The sequence below is a fragment of the Amblyomma mixtum genome, chromosome 8, assembly GCF_055824585.1.
Source record: "Amblyomma mixtum isolate Tamu chromosome 8, ASM5582458v1, whole genome shotgun sequence".
Taxonomy (NCBI): Eukaryota; Metazoa; Arthropoda; class Arachnida; order Ixodida; family Ixodidae; genus Amblyomma; species Amblyomma mixtum.
This window is the reverse complement of record NC_143019.1, coordinates 80,465,518-80,476,493: the sequence shown is the minus strand read 5'-3', so window position 1 is coordinate 80,476,493 and position 10,976 is coordinate 80,465,518. Positions and strand designations below refer to the sequence as shown.

General features: G+C 45.9%; 1 pseudogene; it reads left to right on the top strand.

The window, feature by feature from the left end:
* Positions 1-335: 335 nt before the first annotated feature.
* On the top strand, positions 336-1,304 carry LOC149333174 (sulfotransferase 2A8-like; annotated as a pseudogene).
* Positions 1,305-10,976: the final 9,672 nt, after the last annotated feature.

Sequence of the window (10,976 nt, the reverse complement as noted above, 5' to 3'; positions counted from 1 at the left end):
GAGACACGTGAAAACTGTGGGTTGTGGTCACAAGCGCGGTGATTTTTCTTCTTCTTTCTGTAGTTCTTCTTTAAACTTATTTTGCAGGCAAATACACCTCACGTTCCCCCCCCAAAAAAAGAATATTGCTGTATGCTTTATTTGGCCTCAGATCATGACTATTTTTGCTATGAGTGCTAATTGAAGTTTAAATTTTAAATTTTAATGAAGTTTAAAGTTTAATTGAAGTGAACCTAATTCAAGTTTAAATACAGAAAAACGCAGTCATGCTCGGAAATTTTGCACATTCTTCACTCTAAGTTTATTATTTGCGCAGGTGGATTGTCGAAATTCTAATGGCGAAGAGGAAGCCGCACGTTCAGCTTATAGATGGCGTACCCAGGGATCCTCACTACGACTCGGACCTCTTGAGGGATGCACTGATGTTTCTTCCAAGAAAGGGCGACCTGGTCCAACTTTCTTACCCAAAAGCAGGGGCGCACTGGGTTCTCTACATTGTGCAGCTCATACTGAAAAGAGGCGAGCCCCTGAGCTCTTATTAGGAGTTCAGAGAGAACATGCGCTATCTTGGATTATTGCAGTTGGAAGGCTGGAAGCCGAGCCTGCCCTTGCGACTGCTGCAAACGCACCTGTCACCACCACGGGAGACCGTAAGCGCCGAAGCAAAATACATCTACGTAGCTCGGAACCCTTGGGAGTTGGCTGTATCTCTTTTTCACTTCGTGACCAACCTCAGCCTTTACCGCTTTAAGGATGGCTCTTTTGATGAGTTTATTGAGGCCTTCCTCACTGAGGGCATAGCCGGTTACGGCACCTACTTTGACCATTTAGTTTCCGGATATGCCATGAAGGATGAGCCAAACGTGTTCTTCGTTTGCTATGAGGACCTCATGGAAGACACGCTGGGTACGATACTGAAGCTCGCGCACTTCCTCGGAGAAAGCTACGCCCGTGAGTTGCAAGAAAACGAACATTTACTCCAGAAGCTACTCGAACGTAGTCTGGCGGAGAATATGAGAAAAATAATGATTGCAAATTTAGCCATCAGCTCACTCCCTGAGGCAAATTTATGGAGTGACAACCATAAAGAAGTATGGAAGGAGGCATATCAGGGTGACAACAGTAAATTTCACCTCGTAAGAAAAGCCAAGGTTGGCAGCTGGAGAGAATATTTCTCTCCAGAACATCTCCGGCGCATGGAGGCTGCTATAAGAACGACGGAAGAAATATCGCCGGTGATGGACCTGTGGAGAAACATCCGCAAAGAGGCTGCTGCAGCGGCTGGCGTTGAATATGTGAAATAAACTGCCAGTGTTTTCTCTTCCATGACAAACGGACTTCGTTGAGTTCTTTTTCTCATATAAGGATGTCAAGAATAGCCTCGTTTTGAACTTAAGTAGCCGGAGAAAAAGCTTGTATTTCACCAATGGCAGATTTTTGGTTTGTCGCCATCCGATTGGGTCTTCTTTGCGTTGTTGATATAATTTTCATCTTGCCGTTCATGTAGCAGGGGCCAGATTTATAAATTCCCACGATCAGCTCACATATCCTGTCCCACTCAAGACACATGAGGTTCTTTCCGACATTTGCCTCCCAGCGTGTTTTTGGTTGGGCAGCGTTTTTTCGCGGGGCCTGTTTGCTGTATGTTTCTTCAGTTTTACTTCAGCATGTAAGTTCAGGATTTACCAGCCGTCAGATATCCCTGAATAAAACTAAATCATTATTATGAATTCACAAGGCTGTGTGTGTGCGTGAGTGTGTGTGTGCGTGCGTGTGTGTGCGCGCGTGCGTGCGCGTGCGTGTGCGCGCGTGCGTGCGCGTGTGCGTGCGTGCGTGTGTGTGTGTGTGTGTGTGTGTGTGTGTGTGTGTGTGTGTGTGTGTGTGTGTGTGTGTGTGTGTGTGTGTGTGTGTGTGTGTGTGTGTGTGTGTGTCCAGCGCCCCTGAAGGGCTGGAAAGCATCAGGGCCCCCTGTGGGCTCCAGAAAAGCTTCCATGGCACAATCCCGTCTTTGCAGATACGGAAACCCGCAGGCAAAAATGCATATCGTGCCAATGAGCCACAGTCTGGCACCCAGAGCCCTCCTCCCGCTTTTCCACTAAAGCCTCCTTCACTCTCAAGAAGACCCCAACCAGACATCTCCGGAAGCAGAACCAGAAGCCCACGGCTAAGTCTAATCCATAAACCTACTGATAGAGCGCACGCAATGTCGAAAAATATGTTTTTGAAAGTTTCATTTCAAGATGGTGCCTAAGGCTGTTGTTTGACATAGTAACCAAGAATGGCTTCAAGCCAAAAACGTTTCCGTTTGAGGTTCACACTTGTTGCAGCTCTTCTAGGTTATCTTCATTTTTGGGACGGGGTAGGTGAGGTACTACTAGCAGTGGCTGACACAGCCCTTCGCTTCATTGTCTAGTAAAGTTTGAAAAATGCAATTTGAAGATTGTGCCGAAGTTTCTTGACGTAGTAACAAGTATAGCTTGAAGCAGACTAAAAAGTGCTCCTCGTATCTATTTGCTTCCGAGGAAACAGAGCGCTTCTCACTTAATAATGCTATGCGTTGGCAGCTTCTGACAAAATCGGAGGTTTGAAGCGCTTTTCGAGATTTGGTGGGCCATTCCTAGCAGTCATATACAGAGACTGAGATGTGCAGGGCTGGGGCCAACAAGGTAAGAGGCGGCAAATTACTTCAAAAGAAGTTGCTTTTGTGTTTTGACTTTCTTCTCCCATATATTCGGTCCGTGGGTGACGGCCATCCATCTCTTCAAGCAGAAGCTGCTCTCCTCTTTAATCCTGCTATATTCTCTGCAGTATGGATGCCATGTCTGATTAGGCACACATGAGTGACTAAAAAAATGTTATAATAGCCTAATTACTATGTAATAGCAGCCCTATTAAAGCAACAGTGGTTCGACTCGTTAATAAATCCACGCTAATAAATCCCACTTTTGTGCAAACCTGGCACTCATGAAATTACAGCTCTGACGGACTCCTCAAGTGAGCCATGGAAATTAACACAATTACAGTAGGTGACTGAAAACATAAGCGCCGAAATAGTGCACAATATACATTCTGTGTATTTACATTCTGTATGGCACATGATCCGTACACATTTGGCTATTTTTCTGTTGAAGTGTTATCGCATCTGTAGAAAAGTTTTCATTGCAAAATTCATATTGCTGTTCTACTACTTCCCTACGGGCTTCCATTTCGTCCTTAACAAACTGCATCCTCTATATGTATAGCCAGTTCGTGTATCTTCTCACGACTGCTCTCGCAATCCTTGTTTCTAATTTAATGTATCTCGGTTACTGACGGTAGGCGTTCAAGTCATCAAGCCGTCATTCTGCACAAACTTCAGAATTGATGAAAGAGCGCAACTTAAAAATAACGCAAGGAGCCAAAAATGGGTAAAGACCTTTCGGCGTCGGCCAGGAAGCATACAGCTTTCTCAGAGACGGTTTCGTACAACAAAGCATGAGAGTGCTACATATAAGATAAAAACCACTAAGAATGTGATTAATAGTTGGGAATAAATTTTTCAACAATAGCTCGTTCCTTAACTGCATAAATAACATAGTACATAGTTCCATGTCGTGTATGCCATACCCATATGGACAAGAGTGCAGTAACCTTCCTATGTAAAACCGGTCGGTGTTAAGCGCAAGGTCTCTCGTAATTTTTAGTAAAGAAAAATGAAAGAGCAGCCAATAATCCTAATACCATCGGCTGCCGCTTAGTGTAGACAACGCGTAAAATAAGCCTCTGTTTTTGTGCCTTGAGCCGAGGGCAATAATCTCTTTCATGGCATTTTTCTTTTTTCTCAAGAAAAAAAGCCCATCTACTCCGCTCCACCCTCTTTGCAGCTGAGATGTTGGCTTCAGCTTTTGGCAGACCCATTCGTGCGTGACACGCATTGTACGTACATGTGGTGTCGGTATTTTCATTATCAAAGACATCACTTTTATAACTGCTTTTGCGACATTCGTTAGACGTTCCGTTTCCGACAAGTGACACTCTCGCCACTTCCAAAAGGAGTACTTCAATAAATTACGCGCAAGTCACTTCAAGAGCGCGCATTGCGAAGGTCATTTTTAAGGTGCCCAAACATGTTTGATCAACTTTATGCAAAATACGGGACGATATCTATAACGGCTGCACAGCCTCCACATTCCTCCATAAAGTCTGCATTAAGGTTCCAATAAGGAAGGCTGTCAGGCAGGCAGACAGGATCATGCCAATACTATTCGCCGCCTGTTTACTGGAGCTATTAAGAAGCTTGAATTTCCAACAGGTGGGGGATAATAGCTAATGAAGAATACCTTCGTCACCTGCGGTTAGCTGATGACATTGGTTTGCTAGGTCACCAAGCGTACGAATTACAAAGCATATTCAATGACTTAGGAAGAGCTGTACGATGATGCAGAAAATTATTATACAGAAAATTGTTCAACATACTCGGCAGTGAATAGTAGTTTGCAACAGGTATCCAGGCATTGGAAGTGGAGAAGGAATATGTATACTTAGGGTACGTAGCAACCTCACATCCGGATTAGAGAGTATAATAACCAGAAGAATAAGGATGCGCTGGCACCCATTTGAAGGTTCTCTCAGATCATGAATTACAGTTCCCCAATATCCCACAAGAGAAAACTATATAACGGCTGTATCTTACCGGCACTCATGTATGGGACAGAAACGTGGAGGCTAGCGAAAAGGGTTCATCTTAAATTCAGGACAACATTCCGAGCTATGGGAAAGAAATTGGGAAGTGTAATTTTAAGAGACAGTAAGAGGCAACACCCGCGGGTTAATTACATTCAAGTCGAAATAAAGAAAAATTGGGCTCGGACAGGGCATTCGAGGCGCTGGCAAGATGGCCGATGACGACTGCTTCTGCATTCTGATGACATCGCAGGTCGAAAATTTCCTGCCACACCTCAACTCAGTCGAACCTTGAATTCAGTTTACAATGGAACGAGAAGTGAATAACACATTGCCATTCCTGGACGTATTCATAAGAAGAGAAGGGGCAGATCTAAAGTTCGGTGCCTATAGGAAGCCAACCCACTCCGGCCGCTACCTAAATTTTAATTCCAACCACCCTACTAGCCACAAGGAATCAGTCCTCTCCTCTCTTCTGAGAAGATCAAAGGCAATCTACTCCTCCGAAGCAGAGAAAAAAGCATAAGAGGCCACCGTTCTCGCCGACATACAGAAGAATGGCTACACACGTGGCTTCATTCAACGTGTTGGTCGCCGTCAGGCTCAGAGGACAGGGGGAACAACAGCCAACAATGAAACAACGAAACACGCGCTCGTGGTGCTTCCATACGTGAGGGGAACCAACGAGGCACTTGCACGCATTCTGGGAAAACATGGAATTTAAGTTGCTCACAAACCTGTTTCGGCAATAAGCCGCTTCTTACCACGACCGAAAGACCGCGTCCCCAGAGAAAAACAACCGGGCGTCATTTACAAAATCCCGTGCTCCAAGTGCCCGGCTTCATACGTCGGCGAAACAAAAAACCTCCCCCAAGGAATAAGGCAACACAAGAATGCCGTCCGGCTACTGAAGTCGGAAGCCAACCCCCTCGCCGAACACTGCGAGCGCGCCGACCACCCAATAGCCTTCGAAGAGGTGAGCGCCTTGGCCGTGGAGCCAAACCTGTTCTAGAGGCGGCATGTGGAGTCATGACACATCCGGCTCACAAAGGGGGCGATGAATAGAACTCCAGGAACGCTCCCCTCTGCGTACCTTAGTGGACTGCGCCACGTGCTAGCAAAGGAAGAGCGAAGGCAACACCTCGCTGCTGCTGGCACAATTTAGTCACCCCGCACAGTAAAAAAAAATTGCGGAAAGAGGCGGAAAACGGGCGGCTGCCGCCAAACCGCTGCCGACAAAAACAAAAAAAAAAGATTTGTAAGCTTACTCTAAAGCCATTGTTTATTGGAGGGCGCATTCTCACTTTTTAGTTCAGCGTATGCTATCTCCCCTCTCCACTCCACCCCCACTCGGTTTCACCCTGAATGAAAAACTTTATTGTACAACAAGTGTTCTTTATCGAAGAGTAGGTGGAGCCCTCAGTCCAGGGCCCCAGCGGCCTTTGCAGTCTTGCAAGCCCTGTCGATCAGCTTGAGCTGCTCTTCAGGCTTCGAGCTGGACAGCGCAGCCTCCCACTGCTCCGGTGTTGGTGTGTTGTTTATCGGCACTGCCTGCATTTTCTGACAGGCCCATGTAACGTGGTAAAGCGTTGGGTGTTCACCGCATAGCGGGCATTTGTTGGCATATGTGGAAGGATAAATTTTGCTGAGTAAACTCAGATTGGGGTATGTATTAGTCTGCAGTTGTCTCCAGGCAACCGACTGCAACCGACACCCTGCGCGCCGAGCCACCGGCAGCTGCTGCTAGCAGAGACGCAAAAATAGACTCAGCCTATAGTAGCGCAATCTGGTTCTCGGGACAGGAACCATTATTGTAAACTAACCGGCTCTCCTCTTAAGCCTAGAAGTGGGAGAATCGTCACTCTAAATAAAAAAATAAGGCAAATTTATCACTTATAAGTTTTATTATAGGCAAGGCGAGACGAAGCGAAAGACCGGTGCTCCATTTACGGCCAGTGAACGCAGAGAAAAAGGCAGCAACAACGAGAATTCAGTCCAAAGCGAGGGGTCCGGCTTCGAAAGGCGCCGCCATGTTTGTCGCCGCGTGCGGGCGGAAGCTAGATGCGGGAAGAGAGCGCCCTCATTGGTCCGCGCTGGCAGCTCGCATTCGCCGCTTCCGGTGAGCGGCTGACCGCCGGGCGAACGTATCTAGCACTGCTTGGTCGGCGGCGAACGGCCGCCGGCGGCCAAGCGGCCGCCGCCGGGCGGCCGTACGCAGGTTTTCCGCGAGAAAACCGCTCCATGTGGGTCGGGCTTTAAAGGTGTAGCGCTCATGGCTGCACCCTTTCCACGCCCTCATTTTGTCTTAGTTTTTTTGGAAAAGGGTGCGCTGAGCATGTTAGCACCTTTAAAGCACCCCTGGGCCCTTCAAAGCTGCACGGGTGCAAGGGTGTTGTAGCTCCTGCGGGTGCAAGGGTGCGTAAGCGTGTACGGTATTCTTTGACTTGTCGAACAACATTTCAGTGGTTCAATCATGCGTGCTTTTAATATGATGTGAGCTATTCGAGTTTTCCATTAAAAGACAGCGGCAACCTTGATGCGAGCAGCTATGACTTGGATCTGCGTCCCCAGAATGTGATAATTAACTGAATTATTTTAGCTGAAGGGCTAAGCCTCACTGACCCCAAATAGGGGGTCGTTAAAATGGCACATATAAACTTAGAGAAATTGTGCGCAGAAGGGTATCCGTTGTTTCAGCCGGCGTTTTCGCTTCGGCGGACGTGGTTGCCTCGATGCGCGTCTGTTCTTTCACTCTTTCTTCTCACTTTTTGTTTAACTCCTCTATCTGCACGTGGCAGCGGTGGTGGCTCGGCTAGAGCCAGTTGGCAGGCCCGTGCACTTTCCTTTTCATCAAAAGCGTTGAGAATTGGGCGAGTTGGTACGAATTCATACTGCTGTGGCACCACAAGGACACGGACAGAGACAGAGTGACAATGACACAAGTGCTCATTAACAACTGACAAAATTTATTAAAAGCACAAAATATATAGACAAAACCAATGGTTACATGCACAGTCATAACACATTTACAAAGGTTTTCATCCTTATTTCAGTCGCAACAACAACAAATGTGACTCCCTAGAGAGGTGATTCAGAAACAATATGAGACACTCTTCATCTGGGTATTATAATTATAGTTGCAGGTGCCGTAACGTTAGTGCAAAGTTAGACAGGTCGTTGGCAGCTTTTCGTAGGAAATGTTTAGCTCCCATTCGAGAGTGGACCCCCCAAAAAAATTGATCACCGCCTTTTAAACCAATAAAAACCTAAGAAACTTTAAAGCAGTCGTAAAAAGGGCGCGACAAGCATACTTTGCACCCTTTTAGGCAGCCAAAAAATAAGGGTGCAACTGTAACGATCCAACCCTTGCTATGGGTGCGACGAGCATACTTTGCACCCTTTTGGGAGGGTGTTAGTTATAGACACGGAAATACACCCTTAAGGATGCAAATTTTTTTACAGTGCGGAAAAGGGACCGAGTTGGTCCTGAAACGTTGGGAAAAAAAAAATATTGGTAGGCGTCAGTTTTTTTCTCTAAACTGGTATTATCTATTTACGGTTCCACATCGCCAAGAATCAAGACCTCTTACAGCCAGTGGGTGTTGTGCTAATTACCAACTTGAATAACCTTTTTGAGACAGAACATAGTTTAATAAAAGGGTAGGTGCATCTCGCGACAGCTTCCGATGACGCGACCACGAACGCTTGGCGAAGAGTGAGCTTAGTTGTTTTTGTCTCCATGAAGGGGAAAGTCCCAAACTACTTTCAACGCATTGCGTGCTGCCACATCTACTTAACTGTGCACCGCACGTAAAGAAAGTGACACACAAGAAAGCAACGCCGGCTATGCGACTCCCATATGTGCGTTTTCAAGTGAAACGAAGGCTTCCTGGTCCTGATATGCAGCGTGCATAGAGTGGCAATTTTGTTTTTGGATATGAAACCAAACTAGTTTCCTCTGTAATCATTGGTTCTTTCCAGATTAAGGTATTAAGCAAGTCCTTCCGTGAACCACATATCCTGAGAGAGCCATTTCAAGCAATTTGTCCCTGAGATGTCCGAATTAAACTCTACATTTTTCTTCCACCAAAAGATGCAAGAAAGAACAAATATATATTACCGATATGCGTTAGCGCCATGGTGATGTTATTGTGGATACTGGTTCGACGGTGCACTTGTCTCAAAGAAAGTTCACAACATTCTCTAGTCTGGCAGAGAGAGTTTTGTGCATATCAGCTGGCCCAAACCTGTGGTACTGAACTGTGTGACACTGCAAATGAATGAAGCTTCAAAAACGTAATAAAAACTACCAAGAATCAATACTGAGTTCAGTTTCCTGGTCAGGCGGATACCTTGTTGAACAAAGTTCATTCCTCACACTTGACTGACAACTTCACAAAAAGATTTCGAATTTATTCTATTTTCCCACTTTGCAGTGCGCAAAAGGAGCAACTTCAGAAAAAACTGCTGAGACGATTTATGTTCCGCCTTAAGTGTATGACGCCATACCGTTAATCAGTTCATGCCTATGTATGCGGCCTTGGTTATTCTCTACTGCACATTCATAAATCCCTGGGAGCCCTCGTACAACTGATGACGCAGTGGCGCAGCAGCCATGCAATGGCAAGTGCTGCCACCTGCAGGGCTTGTGAGACTGAGCTTGTTCTTCCCGAGCAACCTCCCTCAACCAACCATTTTTAACAGCCACCTGCATTACGGCCAGTGTGCTCAAAATTCGTTGAGCAGGTTGTGATGGTGGCACAATTAACGTCACGTAACCAAAGGGTACCACCTCACACCAAAGTTACCTCACTGAGGAACTTGCATAGATTTCTCGCTCACGGGCAACGAAGCCGTCGCCGGCTCTTCTGCGATAAGGAACCGTTAATGCTTTTGTGTCAACATTACTATAGCACCGCTAAGCTTTTAAGGTGTACTGTAAAGATAAACATATTGAAACCAAACCTTTACAAACCGAGATCACTCGACGACTAAAGATATAAATCTAAATGTCGCATGGAAATATACTGCAGCTGAACAGATATCTCGGCTAGTTGGTTATGGTTTAGGTTTTTGAGGGTTTACATCCCAAATATACTCAGGCATGAGGAACGCCGTAGTAAAGGCGTCCAGAAATTTTGACCACATGAGGTACTTTAACATGCAGTCGCATTCCACAGTACACGGGCCTCTAGAATTTCGACTCGATCGAAATACGACCGCCGCGGCCGGCATCTAACCAGTGTCTTTAGTGTCAGGAGCCGAGCGCCTTAACTACTGAACCACCGCGACAGCTAGGTTCATTTTCAACGGAAAACAGGACAGACGACCAAATGACGAGTATAGGATGAATACACAACAAGCGCTGACACTGAACTATGGTTTTATTCTTCGAAAAAGTTGTGAATAAATATCCTTACTGCAGAACTGAATCCGCAAGAAAAGCGATTGAAAGACAAAAAATTTCCAAATCATTACCGAATTTAATGTTTCAATAGTACACTTTCTGGTCCCTTCACACCAAACGTGGGCCTGTTTATTGCCTTTGAATGCGTTAAGATACGGCTCTATAATGTAGTTCGTGGTTTGGATACTCGTAAGACTCGTATGCGGTCGAAAACGGCTGTGCAATTTCTGATGCCGAAATGGGTAATTAAATGATTCAGGTGATTCTTCCAAATTTCTCTGCCCTTTACGCAACTGAGTGTTCAAGAACCTGCTAGACTGTCCCACACAGATTGCGCCACATGAAAGAGGTATACTTTGCAGAGCACCACATGTTTCACCTTCGTGCAACACAACATCCCTAGCGCGCAAAACATGGTGAAGGCGCTTTCCTTGAATCTTAGAGCACACGTGACACTTTTTGCGGAGTTCATGCACATCAATATCATGCCTCCATGCCGCAATCGTTACGCGCTATGATATATGTTGTACGCATATAACTGCTGTCCGCAGTGCCTTACTATATTGGCTTCCTCCTTTTACCTTTTGTAACTTTGGTTAATCCTTTGCCATTATGACTAAAGAGGAACACAACTGTGCAACACAACTGTGGTAACGGAGCTCGTTTAACCGCACAGATTGTATCTGAAACCTCTCGAAAGAGCGAGGAAAGCACTTTGTCATGCAAAATTGCATTTGACATTGAATTAGGGCATACTTCATAACATTTTAATACGCCAAGTTGTCGCTGAGAAGCAGTTATGACGTCCTAAAATTGTAAGAGAAAAATAAAACGCCATTCTCGAACTTCAAGCTGCAGTCAAGGTCGACCGGCGCGCTCTCCTTCGCCATCTCACATGACGATTGCT